Source organism: Ursus arctos, unplaced genomic scaffold (assembly GCF_023065955.2).
Source record: "Ursus arctos isolate Adak ecotype North America unplaced genomic scaffold, UrsArc2.0 scaffold_3, whole genome shotgun sequence".
NCBI classification, from domain to species: domain Eukaryota; kingdom Metazoa; phylum Chordata; class Mammalia; order Carnivora; family Ursidae; genus Ursus; species Ursus arctos.
In genome coordinates, this window is record NW_026622985.1 from 26,643,370 (window position 1) to 26,666,365 (window position 22,996).

Below are 22,996 nucleotides of genomic sequence, written 5' to 3' on the forward strand. Positions count from 1 at the left end.
TCGAAACGTGTAACTGAAAAAGAACTTGTATCCAGAATACATAAAGAACCACAACTCAATAATAATAAGATAAACAACTCTAAGCAATATGGGCAATATGTGCATAGAGATTTTACCAAGTTATAAACAAATGGCAAATAAGCACAAGAAAAGAAGCTCACAGCATTATTAGTCATTACAGAAAAGCATATTATGTATATACAGATACAGACACAGACATAGATATATAGATAACCGTGATACTATGAGATACCACTACATACTCTACTTAGTGGCCACCATTAAAAATACTGATAACACCAACTATGAATGAGGATGTAGAATTCTCATGACTTATTTGTAAGAATGCAAAATTATATAGCTACTTTAGAAAACAGGTTAGTAGTTTCTCATAAAGTTAAAACATCACTTTACCACACAACCTAATAGTCTAAGTGCTAGGAATTTATTCAAAAAGAAATGAAAACATACAACTACCCGAAGCTGTGTATTCAAAACTCCTAGTAGATTTATTCTTAATAGGCAAAAAGTAAAAAACAAAACCAATTTCCATCAACAGGCAATTAGATCAATAAATTTTAGTATATCCATGCAATGGAAAACTAGTTAGTAATAGAAAGGAAAAGACGACAGACCTGCAACACCAAGAATGATTCTTAAAAGCATTTTCTAAGTAAAAGAAGCCATCCACAATAGAACAGATTCTTTATGGTATCATTCTTAGGAAATCCTAGAAAATGCAAAGCTTTAGATTCCTAAAGCAGATAAGTGGTTTGCCAGTGGCCAGAGGTGAAATGAGGAAACTGACTGCCAAGGGGTATAAGGGAACTTTGAGAATGACGGAAATGTTCCAAAGCATGATTGTGGTGGTAGGGTGATGACTGGGTATGTCTGCCAAAACTCATCAAATTTAGAGGTGCTTGGCTGGCTCAGCTGGTAGAGCATGTAACTCTTGATCTCAGGGTTTTGAGTTGGAGCCCCACATTGGGCTTAGACTTGACTTTAAAAAAAACTTATCAAATTTATACTTACACTTACATTAGACCTCAATAATGGTAATTGAAAAACTCATATGGCTGCTGACAGTAGGAGACACTGAGTGTTTGTAGAGCAGGACAAATATGGGAACTCTGTACTTCCCACTTAATTTTTCTGTGAACCCAAGATAGCTCTAAATAAAATCTATTTTTTGAAAAGTCAACAAAAAATACTGATCAAGTTGAATTTCACCACAAAACACATTAACATGGCTTTGCTAAAAAGTCTTAACATTTTAGTATTATGAAAGAAGTAAATAAAATTTACAGAATTTTTACTTAAGAGGGGTAGTTTTGTGGGACTATTATACATGAGAGAAAATACTAAATATTTGTTGACATGTATTTCAAGTTAAGATTCGTTTTTCCACATAGATTACAAAATGCAAATTCATTCAGCATTAGCTGGGATTTCTGTCTCCCTCCTTGGCTAAGGAAATCATTTCTTTAAAAATGATAATTTAAAATTTCTGTAGGTATATTTTGATTACTTTCATCAAATCATAAAAACATCAGAATGAATCTCATGGTTATAATGCTGAGTTAAAAGCCAGACTCCAAAGGTACATGTTGTATGTTTCCATTTTATACGAATTTCAAAAAAAAGGAAAAAGTTTCTATAGTGATAAAGAATGGTGGTTTTACCTGGGAGACTATTGTCTGGAAAATGGCATGAGGGAACCCTCTATTTATCTTAGTGGTGGTTCCCTGTGTGTGTGTGTGTGTGTGTGTGTATCATGTTGTATAATTCATCAAGTTATAGAGTTAAGAGTTGTTCAATTAATCCATGTGTTCTGTACTTAAATTTTGAGGTAATTTTTTCCCATATCAGACTTATATGATCTACTTAATATTTTTCTGGAAGGCTATTCATTCCCCTGGCCTCTTCTTCATTTATTCCCTTATAGCTTCCACTCTTCCTTTTTTCCTCCCTCTACCATTTTCATCTTTCCTTCCTATCTCCCCTCTTTTTCTCAACAAATACACTTAAACCCTTACAATATCCCAAAATATGTTGGGTGCTAGGGATTCAAGTGAACTGTACAACTATGCATGCTCCTGCTTTCATGAAGATTAAATTCTAAGAAAGGCAACCTATATTAGTTTAAAAAAAACCCACTCAAATAAATTGAAGAATGATAAATTGCTCTATATACGTATAACGTGCAGAGTTGAAGCAGGCAGTAAGGTCAGAAAAGGTTTTCCTGAGTAAGTGAACAGAGGAGATAAAGAGGGAGGAAGACATTGGCTGCAGAGCGTACGTCACCTGGAAGGACACTATAGCTAGAGGAAATCGTCCCTCTGTCCCTCTTCCGGCTCTACAAGAGCAATATTTTTTTGTTTACCCATGGTTCCCATATTAATAATCCTGACAATGTATTTCTACACCTGACCTTACCTAGGATCATAAGAGCATTGGACTTTATTGATATTTTCTCATAGAATGTGTACCAGGTCCTCTTTTCTATTTTCACTGCAATCTCCAGGCATTCTCATGTGTATCTATGACTTGAATAAATAACTGTTCAGAGGTTTCTTAACATGCTATCTCCAGTCCAGACAGCTCCTTTGAGCTCCACATTTGTATCTCTGTCTGCCGTTCTGATATCTCCAGGGTGTATCAATATATCCTAATAGGAAATAACATTCTTATTGCCCTGAATCTGCCCCAACTGACCAACTCTAGTGTTCCCTATTTCACCGTTACATCTGTTTTGTTGCACAAGCCAGAAACGTAGACATTAACCTTGACATATTTTTGTTATTCATGTTCCACATCCATATATTTCCCTGACCTTTCTGTTGATCTATGTCAATCCCTACTGCATTGATCACTAAAACGTTCCTCATACAACCCATATTTCCCCTTTTCATTCACACAGTCCTTGTTCATACTGCATCATCTCCTTCACTATGCCCAAATGTACTCTCCAAGAACTTCTTATAGTGCCTGATATATAATAGGGCCGGAACAAGCACTTTGCAGGGAGTGGAGACTGAGATAGTAGGATCCTTTTAAAAATACATAAAGCAGTAACTTTCCACTGAAAGCAATCACTACATCTAAAATATACATTTAATCCTACGGAAGTTTTATGTGTTTGGTAACTTCATTTTTTAAAAACTGCAAAAAATATATTCTTTGTGATTGGACATGTACACCATGAAAATCATAAGCTAATGACCTCCGTTACACTTGCCCAGACATTTTTACTGGAGTCTTTGCATTCCGTATTTCTCCCATATTAAACATATACCAATTAATATATTCACCTTTATTTTTCATTTATCTTTTTTAAAAATACAGTGTCTGCTCTACCATGTTAAAGTCTAAATTTGGAATTCTTAGAAAGTATCGTTAATAATGCTGCTTAGTAACCGAAGAATGATTCAGAGCAAAACTGCCATCAAGCACCTAAATCCTTAATTACCATGGTTGTTATTTTATTTTTATAACTTGCATTACTCAGTTGTCTTTATCTCTCATTTATTGTTTTCAAAAAAATTTAAGAACCTTTGAAATGCAGTCAACTTCTCAAGCATGACACTTGGAGTCCTTGAAGAATTGTTAGTGATTGAAAAGAGAGTGCAGATGGGTTGTGTATATGTTGGATCCTCCTTGGAAGCCAGATTATTTTCAAGACAGAAGATCAGGAGCGTAAAGACAAAGTTACACGAACTCAGGAAAGCATGTGTGCAAACATATGTGTGCACACCATCTCCCTCTCTGTCTCTCCCCCCCCACTTTCTCTCACAAACACACATATATACCTTAAAGTAACATATTAGAAAGTATTTTTTTAGATAGTCAGAATTAGAAGCATGTATAAGGTGAACATTTATTCATAGCACTTATATAAAGACAAGTCAACATTCCTAATTATTTAGATGGCCTTCAAAACACTCTCCCATCCTTCCCACACATAATGCCCACTTCCCCGTTACACAGACCAAGAGCCTTGTTTGGCTTCCTCTAGTAATACCACATCTTGGAAAGGCCTCTGAAAAACTGCTCCCCAAATTTTCAGTTCCTTTTTCAAATACTACATCAGAAATTGAGAGTGTCTGATCTTTAATATGACCCAGCAGGATATCTTTTGCCTCCCTATTCTAGAAGTTATAAATAGAACTCAAAAATTCAACTACATACTTAAAGTAAACCTCTTTCTATAATAAGGCTAGAAGCTGCTAGAAGCATTCTAAGGGCCAAGACCACATGAATGTGGATGTCTCAAGGACATGGTTACTTAACATGACTATAGTTTTGGCGGGGGATGGGGAGGATAATATGTTTCTGTAACACTATGCTATTGCATCCTGAAAAACATCTGAGACTATCAGAAAATAAAAGCTGGCATCAGACGGCTACATTACTCATTTATATTCATTATATCCACAAATATTTATTGAGATCAAGTAAGGGAGACTGATATGTCACTTATGGGAATCTAATGGGTAAGAAAGTTTGGATTGGTAAGGACAAGTATCAAATTAATCTGTAACAAATATGTGTGTACTACACATACACACACACACATACACATATAACATCCTTCTTTCTTTTGTAATATAATAGAAGTGTTTTAGGGGTTTGGTCATCAATTGTACCAGTTCTCAGAAAATCCTGAAATAAAAAAGGAAAATGATCTAGAAACAAGTTTTAACATAAGAGCCTCTTCTCTATGAGATAAATTATTTCTTCATATATTTTCCAGATACCTAATATATTTCTGTGATCCTACATAACATATATTATATAGTGGGTATAAAAATTCAGATGGGTAAAGCATAGTTCAACATAGATGAGTGAATTAATATAAAATATGGGGGAAAAGTGTTTCATTTTCTTTGTCCTATTAGAAGAGAAACTGACCTGATATGCTATTTATAGAATGGACATCAAGTTCTGAAATGCTGCTTTTTTCCATAGCATATTTTTGGGAGAGAATAAGAAAGCTTCAATGATCACAACATTAAAATGTCATAAAATATGGAATCTAACCTAAGAAGTAGTTCTGTCTGTGAGCTTGCAGGTCCACATTGTTTATTGATTTTATCCTCTTCTCAAACCATATGTTAAGTTACAAATTCTGAAATTGCTTCATTAAATCACATTTTTCTTCTTTTATGTGTCAGTTACCTATTGAGAACATATGTTATCTCAACACACTAATGCTTACTCTCAAGTCATATGCTATAAGCTTAATGCTCTGAAAAAATAGAGAAATAAAAATGTCACCATGTTCTAGCTGAAAATAAAATTTCATCAAAATGATATTATAAACATTTAAAATTTAAAGCAAAACTTACAATGACGTAATAAATCCAGAGAGTTCTTGGACATAAAAGGAAATACTAAAGAGCAATGGCAATGTATTTCCCTCTGTATGAAGTCATTACTTACTCTTTTCTTGATCTACACAGCTAAGAAAACTTAGAGCAAAGATTTGTGTTCAACTCAGCTAATGGTAGTTCCTTAAGCGTTAAGATGGCTCTGAACTTACTCTCTTATTAAACAAACCATTTTTTATTTCCTTTTTTATATGAGAGATATAGCATTTTAAAATAGGTTTCACTATTAACTATAAGAAGGTGTGTATCTCTGTACCATTATCCCACCCATTCAATTTCCACTTTCCTCCCTTTTCTATTCCTTTCCTAAATCTGCATTAAATTGCCAGTATTTTTGATACACTGTCTTTTAGCAGATTTTTCTAAAACAAGAACAACAAAACATACAGTTAAGAGACAGTAAATGAATGTTAAATCATCTGCACAATAGGTTTTATACTGCCAAACATGGATAGAGACAAAACAATACCGCTGGGATTTTTCTGCCTTTGGGGCAGGAGGGGGAAAACTACTCTTTCAGTTAGATCATTTTTTTTTTTCCAGTTTTGTCCAAGAAAGAATTTGATGCTGGCCCTTTTAGATATGATTCTTTACAAATGTCATATTTTCTGAGTCAATATGTTATGTATGCGCCACCACAAGAAACAAATATGCATAGTTGATACTGCTAGAGAAATGGAGGGGATAACAATAACTTAGAATCACTAAAATCATGTCATTTCACCAAAAATGATATGGAAGTGTGGTTTTATTGTTCTTTTTATCATAGCAAATTTTATCCTTCCCACCAAGTCATGAAATCAATTTATCTACCACTGTAACTTCATTAGAATAAAACATAGCATCTGCATACCAGACTTTCATGACTGGCTTAGGACAACACAGATTATTTCCAGTTAAGATTCTCAGGGAAATTAAGTACACAGAATGGAATTCCCTAAATTAGAAGGTCTATAATATGAGAGTAGAAACAACTGCTTTAACCAGAAAACAAGTCTCCAGTGTTTCACAACTTCAGAATAACAAAAACAAAGCTGCTTTTGAAGTCCTTGGCTCTGCTCAATTTCTCACCCATTTTGTAGGATAAGATGATTTCATTCATTTGATCAACTAGAAATTTAACCTATATTCAGGTATAGATATATACCATATTTATATAGATTGATTCTATAATATTTAGATAGCCAGACTACATAAATGTTTTTTTTTTCTTTCTAGAAGCCTTAATTTATCAAGTCAATGACTACCTTTTAAATTATTCTCACCACAATTTCTCAGTCTCATCATGTCATTTTCTTTCTTTCTTTTTTTTTTTTTGGTGTTTTCTGTATTTTTAAAAATCTGATCAAGGTTTCACATTATATTGTTTCCACTTGGAACATTTTCTGTCTGCTAAGTCTAGATGAAACTAAGGAAATTGAAGAAAGCTAAAAAATATATAAGTCCAAGTTAAAATGTTTTAAACAAAAAGACCAGGAATAAAAGACCAATTTGTAAGTGCTTGAGAATGTAATTTCTTACTATATATTCCCTGGTCAATAAAATGTGAATGAAAAACCTGGTTGGTCTGAAGTACTCATGGCCTGTGTAATGAGTACTATAAAAGGAAATAAATGGAAATATCCTAGAATGAAAGGAAATAGCTAAGGCCTCCAGAAATGGCTTTAACAAGAAATAGCAATGCTATACAAATCTTTGCAACCTTTCCCATCCATGCATTATGTTTTACAGATCTTCTTTACCCATTGTGCACAATAAATGACATAGGTTTTTAAATATTAAAATCATGTTTTTCTTTTGAAATTTATTTCAGTGTTTTAAAACTTGTTTTAAAACTTGGCTCGTATTGATGTTATAATCTATGCAATATAATGAGTTTAACTTGCCATTTAAAAAGACAATTTAGCAGTAAGATAGCTATTTATTTATTGTACCTCAATGCTAACTAATTTTACTTCTTCCAATATATATGTTATAATTGATTTCAAAAGCAGACCTTATTTGTTTGAGTTTACCCTAATTCCAAGAGTATAAACAGGGCCCTAATTTTTAACCTAGTCTATATTACAAGAAAATGGCCTGGACCCTACAAGGTAGTCATAAATATATCTTTAAACATCAAAGTTTCTGAAATGTGCTTTTTAATTATAACTGGTGATTTAGTAGAAGCCTATTAAGCGAATGTAAATTGAATTCCATAAAGTAAAACTAAATCATTGTGAAATCAAGACCTTTACAACATGCATTTTAATGAAAAAAATATGCAGTTTTCAAAGTCTGCTTTTTTTTTGTTTGTTTTTCATATAAGTTTTGCACCTGCTAAAAGTATGGCTATAAGAGGATTTCATTTGAGTCATTTAGTCTAATTGTTTCATTTATTTTGATTTTTGAAATATCCTCAATTTAAGTATATACAAATAATAGAATTATTTTATTATGAAACACAGTTTTAAAATGATAAAACATTTATTTTTGATAAGCCTGCACAATAATATGTAAGTTTTTTATGATGTTGGAAAAGGGATACATTCTGAAATTCCAGGTATGCATGTTATTCTAAAAGTTAAAAAAAAAAAGTCACTATTCAGGGGCACCTGGATGGCTTGGTAGGTTAAGCATCGGACTCTTTATTTCAGCTCAGGACAAGATCTTGGGATCCTAGGATCAAGCCCCTCAGTGGGCTTCCTGCTCAGTGGGAAGCCTGCTTGTCTCCCTCTGCCTCCCTCCCCATCCATGTGCTCTCTCTCTAAAAATGAATAAATCTTTTTAAAAATAGTCTACAAGTTTAAATAACCCTTTAAAGTTTCAGAGATCACGGACTAAAACTAACGCTGAATTCTAAAAATGTACAGCTATAAATATCTTTTTAAAACTTTTGTTATCAGGAATTAGAAGTTTAATATATGTTTTTTCTATATTTTGTCTTTTAGCCTGAATACTTGAAATGCTCTGCAACTTCATATGCTTTGTACAAATTTTACCGTGAGAGAGAGTTTTCAACAGTCCTTTTAAGCTATACAAGTATACTTAGCTTTTGCTCTAAAACTATGATAAGGCAGAAAGCAAACAATAGGAATGAGGCAAAACAGCATATTCTAGTTTGGTTGTCATATATTCAGCAGTAGTGGAAAGAAATTAAATTGTTCAAAACAAAATTAGAACTGGGTTGTCTTCATTCTTTCCCACATCAAATGTAATTGACAGTAAATTTTGAGACATGAGGACACCAGGTAAACAAATACGCCACTATCAAAGGACTGAAGGAAAAAAATGATACAAAAGAGGTATCACTGTACGTAATAATGTCAGGAAAGGCAAAAGAGATTTTTGTGATACTATTTCAGTGCATATGCTAATAACCAGAAACAAAGATGGTAAAGACATGTAACTTTAGGAAAAATTTTCACAATCAGTGTAAGAAATTAACCAGGAAGTTAATTAGAAAGAAATGTATTTAATCATCACAGAGAGCAATGGGTTAGTTTTATAAAGAGAAAAACAACGTAATTTCCTTTCTTGGCAGGGGCGGTCAAGCCACAGAGGCAGGAAGAAAATATAAGACCTCAGATCTCCTACAAAAAACTTCCTAGATTTGGCCAATTTATTTTTTCCATAGAAGATGGGCTTAATTAATTTTGTATAATTCTTAGAGATCTTGTGCTCCAATTTTTGGGTGGTGTAAAACTGATTGACTTTCAAAGGCTAGTGTTAATTAGTGTTAATTGGTTCCTGTGGATATCAGAAACTAGTAAGAAAAGAAAAGAAAAGAAAAGAAAAGAAAAGAAAAGAAAAGAAGAGAAAAACCCTAAAATATAAGCAGGGGCCTTTAGAGTTTAGAAGAACTAGGTCTTGGGGAAAAAAAAAAAAAGCTGTTTTTCACAATTTCTGAAGTAGCCACCAAGGAGAACTCCAGGAGCTGTGAGTTCTATTGGAGATTATGATCCAGGGGAGGGATGGCTAATTAGGAGCATGCTCTCATGAAGTGCTGAGAGAGTTTGTCTCGCAGGAGTGTAGGTCAACGGATTCAACAAACTTTCACAACTTGGAAGAAAGAATATCTTATTCATTGGGAGACATGATGTAAAGTAGAAACCAGTGATTATAACATTCCTAAATGATAGGCAGGGACAAATAAAAATAACAAAACAGAAAAAATTTTAAAATATGAACAGCTATGGCACAGTGAGGGGAAATTCTACCACTGGAGCAAAGGAGCTAGGCATGTATGTAAATAAATACACCTATTTTTACTAAGCATAGGGATTAGGTCTTTTAAATATGAAGCAATAGTTTATATTCAAAGAAAAAGAATAAATAGGCATCATTAGGAAGAAGAATTCATATAAAATAGGAGAATCATTAACTAACAATGCCCTGATAATGATGAATCTCATGACATAGAGTAGGAGGCTAAGCCTTCTGGAAAAGTGCACTGAGCAAGGAGAATCCCAAGAAAAATTCCTATTGCTAACTCATGTGAATACAAATGACAGAGTCAAAAATGCATCTTCAGGGTTAGGCCTGAGACATTGACTGAAGGACTTGGGGGAGGCGGCTGTGTGTGTACTTCACTCTTCCTATGCAAAAACTTCACAGGAGAGTATAAGAAGGTGAGCTTGGCTCTAGGCTTTCCCTTCTTCTTCTTCTTCTTCTTCTTCTTCTTCTTCTTTTTCTTCTTCTTCTTTTTTGCTTTGTTTGTTCTCTTGTTTTATAGTAATATTTCTGTAGCTTTATATGATATATTTAATGATTAGGAATGGGCTGTCTGAAGAGAATCTCTGAGAGAAATGTCCTTCCTTCACCACTAAAGATCTGGATGGCCTTGAATAAGTTATTTAATTCCTCCAAGACTCTGTTATCATATTCATGAAAGGGTAATAATAATAATAATAATAATAATAATAATAGTGCCTATGTCACAGTGGTGTTGAAAGAATTAGATAATTCTCAATGCCAACCACGTAATAAGTGCTTAACAAATCTTAACTTTCTCATCATTATTCCAGGCTTTTATAGGTCCACCAACAATACTGGTAGGCCTATTTGAGCATTTGTTATAAAAACATCAGAAAGGATGCTATTTGACAGAATTGCATAACAACAAATTTGATGGTGACCAAGAGCAAATATATTGCTGTGAGATCATCCTCATCATACTTCCTAATCTCACTTTCGGGTACAGCTTCTCAGAAAAATTCACACCCTTGAAGTTTCATGTGCCCAGTGCATACGGAATGCCTTTTTATATTTATAAAAAATTCTGTAAATGATTAGTATTTATATACTTACATGGAACTACACTATTTTCATAGGTAATTTTACATTTTCATCGTGATATACTTACACATTTTTTGGATACTAGGGATGCACATAAAAATGTGAGACCAGAAAGATAAAAATGCAGTTCAAACAGCAAACGTAAATTGTCCAAGTACAAGAAAATGGGTTAACTGAAACAAATTATAGCATAAAAGAATGTTGGCTGAGACAAGCAAACCAACTCAGTAGTACTTGAACACATTTTAAGAATATGACAATTAAGAACTTCATGAGACTTCTGTCAAAAATCAAATGAATTCCTTGATTCAAACTTTATATATGTGCACCCATCTGCTTCATGTGGGTTTCTTCAGAAGCAATCAGTGTGTCCGCAGACCCTGCTATGGAAACCTACCAAGTGTCAGAGACACACTCTGAAAACCCAGTCCCAGAGCGTGGGCTCCCCGAGGGACTGAGCAGGCAGAGAGAGCCCTGCAGGGCACCTGCCCAAAAGAAATGCTCATTCATTAATCTAGGTAGGGAAACATGCTGTACATCAAATAGATGACGAAAAAATGGGAACGTTACAAACTAAACAGCAGTGTGGGAGTATACCACTGAGCAACAGCCGGAGGAAGGAAATGGATGATGTGACCTGACACAGATCACCGAGCTGCCTCAGAAGCCAAACAGAGTAGCAATGGGAGAGTCAGTTATAGACATCTGCTGAAATTCTCTTTCAGCAAAGTCACATCATCTGACAAGTTCCTGACACACCTTATTGAAAATTCCATCCATCAAAGATAAAGGAAATGAATTATTTGGGAAATGACTACTCTGGACCTAATTCTAACCAACAAAGAATTGATTCATTAAGTGAGAGAAACAGGAACCCTGAGAGAAAACAGTTCAGGGGCCTAAAATTCCATAATAGCCCAGGAGATGGAGACTGGATTCTCACTCTTTGCACTGTTGGACATTTGGAAACACACATCCATGTCCCAAAGGCAATCACTGGTAATTCTGAGGAGCATTTCTTCCAGTTCCCCAATGCTTTTTTTAAAAAAAAGTTTTAACAGCATTATTTATTCCTGCTCCAGTAATTTTTAAAACGTGTCTGCAGATATTTTAATGGATATTAAAACATACAATTTTGTATCTTTTTATATTCTATTTTATAATGTAAGCATGTTTCCATTTAACTAATGTAATTAACCTAATTTGGATGGCTATATCACTAAACTTTATAGTTTGGAGAACTTTGTGACTGTTACTTTCATACCCAGTCTAGTCCTGCTTAATTATACAGCAACCATGCCGCTTTTGTGACACTGAATATTAATCCCAACTCCTGGTAAGGCCCTGACTGGTTGAGGACAATGGTTCTCAGAGTGCGATCTACAGACTGTACAGATCTACAGAATGTGACCCTCAGGAACTTTTAAGGGGCTCTGCAAGGTCAAAACTACTTTCAAAATAACATGAAGATATAATCTGCCTCTTTTACTCTCATTTTCTGATGAGCATACAGTGTTGTCTTCCAGACGCTACAGATGGGTGCTATCACCACAGATTGAATAAAGATGCAGATATGAAAATCCAGCTACAAAGCCAGATATTAAGGAAATGTTCAAAAATACAAAACACTGCTACATTCTCACTCATTTGTTTTAGAAATTTTTTTTCATTATAGTATGTATTTGTATTAACATGTGATTAGTTTATTGCAATTTTAGATAAAGTAATGGATACATATTTTTCAATGTGTTTTAATTTCTATTACGGTACATATTGACAGATATAAACAAAACCTTTTAGTGTCCTCAATAATTTTTAAAAAGTATAAGTTTCTACGTTAGGAAATTTTATATGTTAACATACTCCTTTGTCATATTCCCCTGAAAACACTTTCTTAATTTATAGTTTGCATACAACATTGGCTAAACAGATAAATACTTAAAACAATTTTTTCAAATACAAACTTTTAATTTTGTGTTATCAAGCATTAATTCTTTCTTTACAGTATTTTCTTGTCATTTAAACTTAGCCATTCATCACCATTTTGGATTTAAGATACATTTATTATTCTTTATTTCTAGTATTTTAATCACTTGACTTTTTTTACATTTAATTATGTTAGCCACCAAATTTTAAAAGTATATTTCTTACGGCATTAAAAAACGAAGCATTTTGTCACCCAAGATATATTTTATTATGTGACATAAGACCCTAAATATTTATTATCTTTCCAAATAGCAAAAATCAATTTTCTATTAACATTACTACGCTGTTGTTTTTTGTTTTGTTTTTGAGTAATAGTTATGGATGAGAGGCAAAATTTAATATAGAAGAGAAGGAAAAAAGAATCGAGAGTAACTTCTGGAACTGAAAGAGGTAAGTTCTGAATAAAAGGTTCAGGTCAGGCAGGCCCTGAGGACACAGGGAGACATTGAGGAGGGAGGGGAAAAAAAAAAAAACACAGAACAAGGGGGGAAAAATGAGGTGGAATTGTGGAATTGTTTGCATTCTTTAGACCACAAGAATGAGGGCAGTTAAAAAGTTAACACAAATGCCTTGGAACGAGCAGAGTGACCATTCTCCATCCCAGCTGTGATATGTACTAACTCTACTCCTACTAGCCGGCAATGGGATCCTGCGTTACCATTACCTCCTGGTTATGACACTACAAAGGGAAATAAAAAAAAATACAGTTATATAAATACAATTGGGAGTAGAGGTAGAGGTGAAAGAGTGAGTTCAACCCTGCAGTGAGAACTGAGGAGTGCTTCGGTGGAATCTACACCACAGGAAAGTGAATGACATGCCAAGGAAGAGTACTACATACCAGAGTCTCCTTCAGCCCAGGAGCTAGAGATGATTATTTTACCCAGTTTCTTGAAACACTCATGCTTGGAAGGGAATCCCATACATATTTAGAGTTTGGAACCAGAAAAAAGATTTATTCTTTTGGTGCCTTTATGGTTCAGAATAGTCCAAGTTTGAGGACTCTGGGTTTGTGCTCTCTGCACTTATTCCAATTATGCCAGTTTTCTACTTGAAAAAGAGATGGAAAGAATTTAAGTAACTTGGTCCAAGTCCCAGAACTTAAGTGGTGAATCTGGGCTTCAGACTTTTATCTCTTAATCTCCAGAAAGTATTCCCTAAAGCAGTCCCTCACTTTTGGAAAGACTCTTCTTTTCAAACTACAGCTGACTATGCCCCCTACTCTGTTATTTGATCACTGATAGGCTTATCCATACTGGGGACTACACTTCAAAGGTGACTTCAAGTTACCCCTTGTTATTGATCATATTCACATTTTGCATATTTTTTCCTTTGGGAACAACTTCATTGAAGTTTTTCGTAAATGAATGACATATTTCACATATTTTTTTTTAAATAACCAGAACCAGACACTTCTCTGTTAGTGAGATCCATATAAGCATCATAAAATAATACTTCTGTAAGGGTATGATAAGTAATTCTGAGAAATTGTGAAGAGATAACGAACCTGTGATTGGTATCATTAATTTAGCTCATATTTGAAATATTTTATCTTGGTTAAGATAAAATTACAATATTTAAATTATATGATAATTTACATTTGAATAATTATAACACAGTTATAAAACATGGTTATTTAATTTAAACTAGCTATTAGGGATACCACTGTTCAATTACTTTATTTGAATATTATAGTTACTAGTGGGAAAAAAAAATGAAGGCTTTTCCACTGCCTTTTGAAAGCTTGCATTGAAGCCATCACAGACAAATTTTTATTTTAAAATATTAAAAGATTCTTGCTCTTATTATGTATCAAAGACCTACATATCCCTTAGTTATTGATTTCACTGTACCCTATGATCAGATTTAACAAATAGCCAGAGTAGTACATTGCAGTGCTCCAATAATGAAAATTGGCTTCATTATATAATTATTAAGACCCTCAGAGATGCACAGACCTAAAGCAGGCCCATGGAACCTAGTTTTAAGTAAAGCAAAAATATATCATCCCTCTTATTAATCTGACAGTCTAGTGGAGAAACAGATGCTAAACAAACAATTACAAGAGTAGTAAGTGGTACAAAAGTGTGATATTAATAAAGTAAATTATGATGACATGATCAATATTTACTAATACAGTAGATTTCTCCTCTTTATTAATCAATTAAGCTTCTGAAAAAAAGTAGCATAGTGGAAAATGCATCCTTGATGTCCAATTCTCACTTCACCCAGTACGACTCTGGAGGGTACAACCATGCTTCAAGCCCAAGCTAGCAAGAACAGGGAGCACATATTCTTTCTGCCTCAATAGCTGAGCACTCCAAGGCAGAATTACTTTGGCTCTCTCAAGAGACTCACTCAGTTCATCCATAAACAACAACTGAGAAAAGGCCTTTCTGTTCAGTGCATATCCACATGTCATTTTCTAGGTATTTTAAGATAACAGGCATACCAACAGGTAAACTGTTAACCAAAACTAACCATAAATATGATAAAAAATCATTTATTTGGTTATGTAGGATTTTTCATTGTGCACTCATTTAATGATGGCAGAAACTTACAGTTCTTAAGCAGGCTGATACTCTAAATAATTTACATGTAAATCATTTACTATTCAAAAAAACCCAACAAAACCCCCACAAAACTTATAAAGTAGGCTCATCTCATTCCAAGTTTTGTTTTTGAGCAAATTGAGATCCTGAGAGCTTAAGCAGTATGTCCAAGGTCTTGACAATAACTATGAAATACGTCCATTAATCTACTAACCCTGCTCTCCATTTCTCCCTGTTCAGACCCTGTCAACACAGGATATATAAAGCAATTGGCAGGAAAATCCTTTTAGGAACTAGGGGTGGACTGTAAGTAAAAGACATTTTCTAGTAATATATCAATGTATAGGTTATGTGTGAAATGATCAGTTATGGGGTTATCTCCATAATTTAGTCTAATTATTAAATTTTCCAACTAAAGAAACAGGCCAGTAAATGCTAGTTGTTTTATTTTCGGTGATGTACAATTGTTTTTAAACAGAAGTCTTCTTAAACTAAACCTGTAAACTCTCCAAAACAATCTATACAATGTGTGTTTATGTCTCTGAGAATTCTAAAATGTATCTAAAGAGTAATGTGCATAAATCAAACATACCTTCTTATAATATAACTGTGAAACGATAGTTTTGCTAAAAATTTCTGTGGACATTCAAAAGACAGATTTGTTACAGATGTTCAAAAAAGATGGTGATCTAGTCTAGCTATCTCCAGCTAGTCCAGTTATTTCGGAGAGAGAAAACTAGATTTGAATTAAGGTTTCACAAGAGTCTAAGCTTTTTGATAGGGCCTGTGGAAGAGAAACAACATTCCAGACGGAAGTGGAACTGAAACATATAGGTGGGAAAGCAAGAGATACACCTGGAATAATGAGTAGACCTACCTACAAAGAGAGAAGTCAGGTTGCAAATGTAGGTTGAAATCCAAGTATGAAAGAAGAGATTAGGCTAAAGAGATTGGTCTTACTTCTTTGGGAGCCATTCAATTTCCCTCAGTCAAATCTACAATCATGTTTGTTTAAAGGGATCTCTAAGAAATCTTGGGTTTGTAAAGTGTTGGACCTTCGTAGCAATATGTTCAATAAGTGTGTAGTAATTTTACAAATACTCTATGGAAAGTACTGAAAATAAAAAACATCACTGAAGCAGAATTAATGCTCTCTCGGACATTATGGTTTACTCCAGTAAGTAAGGGAGCACAATGTAATGCTATAGGTGGTATGAAAAATGAAACACATGACAAAATATTTAAGCTTATGTATAGCTAACAATCCAAAATATTTTTTAAATATAGTGTAAACCTCAAAAAGTCCATTTTTCTTTACAACTTCAAGAACACAATGGAAGTTCATTTATTGTATTTTTAGTGAATCTCGCTCACCAAAACAGTGAGTTTCTGACTAGAACCCAGTATTTTTCCATTATATGTAATACTTTTTTTTTTTTTTTGCAACCCAATAGAAGGTGACTTATATGTTAAACTTACTTATGGAATTAAACCATTGTCTTTTGTTGATGAATTGTGATTCAAAGCATGTTTATTTTTCTTTGTGAGGAGGATTAGGAAGACAAAAATCATTTTACAACCAAGGCAGTTATTTTCTGGAACACTGAAATATCACGTCAGCAGGTCAGAATTTGGATTTGGATTTATTAATTGTATGGGCTTTTTTGGTTTGTTTGTTTTTGGCAGCATCTGAAGTTACATAATACTTTCACAATCTTGTTATTAAATAAAAATCCATGGATTTTATATTGGGAGATTTTTTTATTTCTCAAGACACTGACTTCCATGTTTTCTCAGAGATGTGGCCAAATGATTATAAAAGAAGCACTTGATACTAAGAATATGTGTTAATTATGTATTTTTTAGAAGTTGTTAAGAATTTAGGTAACATGTTCATTTTTGTTTACTTTCTTGCTATTGTTGTTTTATATTGATCTTACCTCAGTTATTATATAGCCTGTGTGTGTGTGTGTGTGTGTGTGTATTTTTGTGTATTTTCTTTTTCTCTCTGTATTTGTGTCTACATAGTTACTGTATTTTATCTCAATGATGTATCTTTAGATTTTTTCCTTCAAGTATGTATCCAGCCCTGAAACTGAAGTTATCATCAGAATACAATGTTAATTTATCACATTTAGAATTACAGTATTGTTGTTCTCACTGAAAACAATAAACTCACTTGGCCAAGACTACATCCCAATGGAAATCAATAATTATAGAGATGGACACATAAAATACAGAAACCTATATTTGGAGTCCAAGCAAAACCTCAAACCAGCTCAGAGCCAGACATTTTACAAGTTTAGTATGTCTGGGAACTTTTTTTTAGGAAGAATGCATTTTAATATCCTGTGTTCCATATAGACTTATTTTTAGGGGATTTTTACCAAATGTATATTATTATCTTTCTTTGGAATCAAGTAGAAGAATCATTTTTAGTCAGGCCCAGAAATTAATAATGTACTGTTGAAAATGACTTTTGATATTTAAAGTACTTTGTTCGTCAGCTTCATGACACCAAGTGATAAGAACAAAGGCAAGTAATATTTGTCACTGTTTCATGAAGAGACACTGAGATGCACAGTGTTCATGAGCCTTTACAAAGAAGCTGCAGACCTGGGACAAAAGAAAAGCCTCATCTCTGGATGCTTAGAGCAGGCAGTCTTATATAAATACCATATTTAACACCCTCATTCTGCAAACTAGAAAGGACATGTGTGTGTTTCTAACCTAGGTATTTGAAAATGTGAATTGATTTGTTTAAAATAGATGAATTGAACATATAGTATATGCTAGATGGCAATCCAGATCCTGTGAGTAAAAAGGTGAATAAAATAAAGACTCTACACTCAAAAATATGTCATTCTTTTAAGTGGCAACAGATAATAAACAAATGACCAAAGAAATACAGTGTTAGGTAGTCGTAACTGTCATAATGACAAATAAAGCAGTGTGAGTAGATACTGAAGGATGGGGATTATTTCCTTTAGGCTGGTCAGGGAAGGCTTCTCTAAGGATGTGGGGATGTGAGATGGGGGGGAGGGAAGACAAATGCTGATATCTGTCATGGAACATTCCTTGTCATGTTCCAGGAGCAGTGAGGAAGCCGGCTTCGTTCAGGTGGAATCAATAGCAGGAGGAGAGGTCAGAGATAGTCTGAGGCAACATGAAGGTCGTAAGTACAAAGTCAAAATTTTATTTTAAGCTATGCAAGAGTGCCACTGAAGTGTTTGGCAATGAAATTAAATTATCATATTGATATTTAAAATACTTGTTCTGGCTGCTGTGGGGGACTACAGTATAAAGGCAAAAGTGAAAGCAGTAAGTTCAGTGGAGGTAAGAGATGATGGCAACCAGACGGAAGAATAAGAGGTAGGAGTACTGAAAAAGGGTACGTTACACTTGTATAGAAAAGCTCTACAGGTATAGGTCAGTACCAACTGTAAGTCATTCAAAAGCAAAAGCTTTTTTTCCTGAGTTCCTGTTATTCAGAGGATACAATGTAGCACTGTGGTTATAAGAAGTCATAATAGTACAGTCCTCAAGTAATAATATGATGTTTTACTAGTCAACTAACATTGTTTTTCATTCTTTATAAGTTGTGAATACATACATGTGTGGTAAGAGAGTAACAATATAACTCAGCAAATATTATATTACTTTATAAAAATTTATAGCTTACCAACCTAATAGTCTTCTTTATAACAATCATTATATTAGTCAAGTAAGTATACCTTTACTAACAGAAAGCAATATCAAATTTTATTACTAATTAGTAAATTAATAATTTTCTACTAGCAAAAATTAGTAATATAGGTATTAGTTTTTCAGATGACAGCTGGATAATCATGGGCTAGGATGATTCTGAAACACCATCATATAGAGGGTAGACATGTTATTTAAAGGATTGGGATGTATAATCTTTGGACAAGCTGGGAAGTCATCCCAGGTAGGAAGAAAAAAACCTGCAAAAATAAAGGTGAGATGCTGACTGTGGAATCGTGGGTGGCATGACTAGGCCAGCTGGACTGAAGCACAGAATCTTACTGGACAGAAGTGGGAGATAACATCAGAAAGGTGGGTTGTGGCCAGACTCTTGAGAACCCGCAATGACAATCTAAGAAACTAGTAAGTAATTTACCCTGCAGGCAAAGAAAGATCTGGCAAGTTTTGAGTATGAGCCTGAAATGGTGAAAGTTGTGTGTAAGAATGTCTGAGAAATGAGTGCAGTAACATACGCAAACTACGATTCATATACCTCATCTCCGCACTGTGGTATACGTGCTCCGGAGCTCCAGAGCATCGTTAGAGATTTAGGGATGTGCATACACGTAGGCCAATACCTTATATTATTAGTACACAGGTTTCCCTCCATAATTGCACAGTTTAACAGATACCTCCTTAAATAAAATATGGAATATCTATGGAAATTATAGATGAATTATAATTTCTAGCAAACTTCAAATAGCTAGACTTTAAAGACAATTAAAAAAATGTAAAACATACCAACCACCTTGGTTGCTCTGTTGAACTCCTATTTCAGCCATGGTCAACCTAGTTCCTTCATTTTCTCAATTCTCCCATTTCACTTTTGTAATTGTGAACAGTGGCCCATTTTAATATACATTATTTTATTTACATTTCAAATTTACTTTTACAATATATATTTTTATTTCCATTCTATGGGGGGGGAAACTGAAATTCACAGAGATGAAGTTGTAAGATATGACATTTCTTTAGTAACAAAAGATGAGGGGGGATAAAAGATGATTACATAAACCGCAAGTTAATACAGAATGCTCCTAGATAGAGGCAGAACTTCCCAGGGCCCCAGGGCTTCCCATGACAACAAAAGCAATGGATGGCACTACCTACCCAAATAGAAAAGGGGTACAGATGACAGATACATAATACATATATACATACATGCATAAATGATGTGTGGATAGATAACATATATGTAACTTACTTAACATATATACATATATGTGTATACAGGCTATATGTACTTATGTCATTATACACACATGTGCATATATGCACATACATATGCACACAGACGCATGTATGCAGACATTCACATGTGCCCAGAAACATCTATCTTAAGGATTCCACTTTTGCCATTTTCACAGGAGAAACATACATCAGATTGTATAATAAATGCTGACAAAACCTCTTTCCAGTATTACTTCCATTGTCTTATTCCTTCAGCAACTTGTTACATTATCAGATATACCCATGTGATAGCATGTTAATGGTTACTACTGGACGAGATGTAACATGTCTCAGACTTTTATCTATAGTAGGCAATAGGGGAGAGGCAGACAGATGAGACATTTAGAACAAGTGGAATTTAAAGTTACATTAATAATATCCAGAATTTGTAATTATCTTTAGTTTCTACCCTGATGCAGAATACTTTGATTTTTTTTTTAAAGATTTTATTTATTTATTTGACAGAGAGACAGCCAGTGAGAGAGGGAACACAAGCAGGGGGAGTGGGAGAGGAAGAAGCAGGCTCCTAGCGGAGAAGCCTGATGTGGGGCTTGATCCCAGAACGCTGGGATCATGCCCTGAGCCGAAGGCAGACGCTTAACAACTGTGCCAAGTGTTTCTACGAATCAAAAGTTCACATTTTCATGTCAAATTGGATGAGCTATTGAGGTCTTAATTATTGAGATCATTGTGTAAAATTATAACATTTAAGAAAATAAAATATTAAAACATACAAACATTAACTATAGATATTGAATTATTTGTATCAAAACAAGCTGTATTTCTCACAGAAATTAAGAAACAACATTCCATATATTTGAATTTGGAAACATGAGTGGACAGTTGATTGGATTTTTCACTTTGCCTTTAGATATTTATTATTTTGAACACTTTGGCTATAAGAATGTAAAGATATTAATAATTTCCTTAAAACTGTTTCAGGTTCTACTCAGACTGAAACACAAAGCAAAGAGTTATATGCCATTAGAAACTGTTTCCTCCCATTTACATGCCAAAGGGCCTCTTTTCTGGGAATACTTCACATTTCCCTTTATTACTTCAATTATTGTCCCTTTGACTATGCTTTGTTTACTTATTTTTACACTTATGTTGTTTTTATTTTTTATTAATTCATTTTTTTTAAGTAATCTCTATGCCCAATGAGGGGCTTGAACTCATGAACCCAAGATCAAAAGCTGCACGTTCCACCTGCTAAGCCAGCCAGGTGCCCCAGTTACGTTTTAAAGACTGTATTTATTTATTTATTTGAGAGAGAGAGGTGGGGAAGAGGAGCAGAGAGAGAGGTACAAGCAGACTCTATGCTGAGCAGAGTCTGATGCAGGGCTTGATCCCAGGACCCTGAGATCATGACCTGAGCCGAAATCAAGAGTCAGATGCTTAACTGACACAGCCACCCAGGCGCCCCTGCCCCAAAATATTTTTAAAAATAGTCTTCAAAGCAAAGCAAGCAAGCAAGCAAACAAAAATTTTTTATGTTTGAACCTTTACCAAAACCAGAACATTCTTGGCAAACTGGTATTTAAAAAAAACAAAAAAATACCTCTCTCCTAAGGCCAGGGAACTCTTCTTTGACACCTTGGAAGCATTACAGATCTCTCTCAGGAATCACTTTGTTCTCTCATCACAAGCCACTCACAGCACTATTAACTCCCTCACTTCTTCCCAAACTGGATACTCAGAGATTATTTCCACTATTTGTGTGTGTAAATTTGGCTCATGTCTTCTCACTCTGTTCAGCTGCCTTATCTTTTTAGACAAACTATGTTCACCTCCTCAGCTGCTTTAGACATTTCCGGCTTTCTATCTTCAGTCATACTCCTAGGCTATGATTCCCTCCTCCAATTTCCGCTTAACTCACTCTGAGTGAGTAATAGTCACCTTCGGATCGGGTTCCCCAGCAATCAAGTTATTTTTCTTACAGACAATTACTCTCAAATGTTCTTCTTAAACATGAAGATTTTATTGAGAATTCTGGATTCTACCGTTTTCATGCTTACGTGACACAGCAGCCACAGATTTGGAGGCTGTGGCATGAGGTTGAGTGGGTGGATACAGTGGTGACTAGTTTAATGAGTCACTCACAGAGAGGTTTCAGTGCTGAAAACTGAACCCAGAGAGACACACAAGAGGTTCTTGAAGAACATGAGCAATATCATTTTATGGGAAGAAAACACCTGACCAAAACCAAAGTCTGCAGCATCTCCTCCCTCCCTCCCTCCCTCCCTCAGGAAATCAGAAAGCCATTCTATCCCATGATCGAATATAGATTAATATTTCAGTTTGGAACTAGAATACATTTTCAAATTAAATGCAATTGTTTTGGTGGCAGTTTATATCTAGTGCCCCCCATACTTCCTCCCTTCTTATCCTCATGCTTTTTTTCCATGTAACTTGCAGTTCATCCCGCAAAGCGGACTGATTTATTTTCTTCCTCCGGCTATGAGTTAGGTCACGAGATGTATTTTGGCCAACAGAATGAGGCAGAGTTAACAATGCATCAATTGCAAGGGTAGGAAATGTTATGTGTTCTTATTTTCTCTCTGGTGCTCCTGACATTGCCATAAGAAGGTCATGCCTGGGCTAACCCACTAGTCTCAGAAGGATAACAGAAATAGGTGGAACAGAAGTGCCCTGGATAAGCTGCCCCAACTGAGCCCAGATCACGTTTTATACACCCAGACAACCTGCAAAAGCTAGAAAAGCTGACTTTAGATAAACCTGAGCTTACCAAGTTGATGGCTGTTTCAAGAAACTGAATCTGCAGTGCTTTCTTAT

General features: G+C 34.5%; 1 protein-coding gene across 9 annotated transcripts in view; it reads right to left on the minus strand.

Annotated features, from left to right (window-relative positions):
- Positions 1-22,996, minus strand: part of SEMA3A (semaphorin 3A) — an 818,384-nt gene that overhangs the window by 343,758 nt on the left and 451,630 nt on the right. Inside the window, exon 1 of one of the 9 annotated variants that reach the window (XM_057304268.1) lies at positions 21,762-22,377. The exons of the other annotated variants lie outside the window; for them this stretch is intronic. The gene's annotated coding sequence lies outside the window, so the exon portion shown is untranslated. Of the gene's footprint in view, positions 1-21,761; positions 22,378-22,996 lie in introns of those variants that run through there. 9 annotated transcript variants of the gene reach the window in all.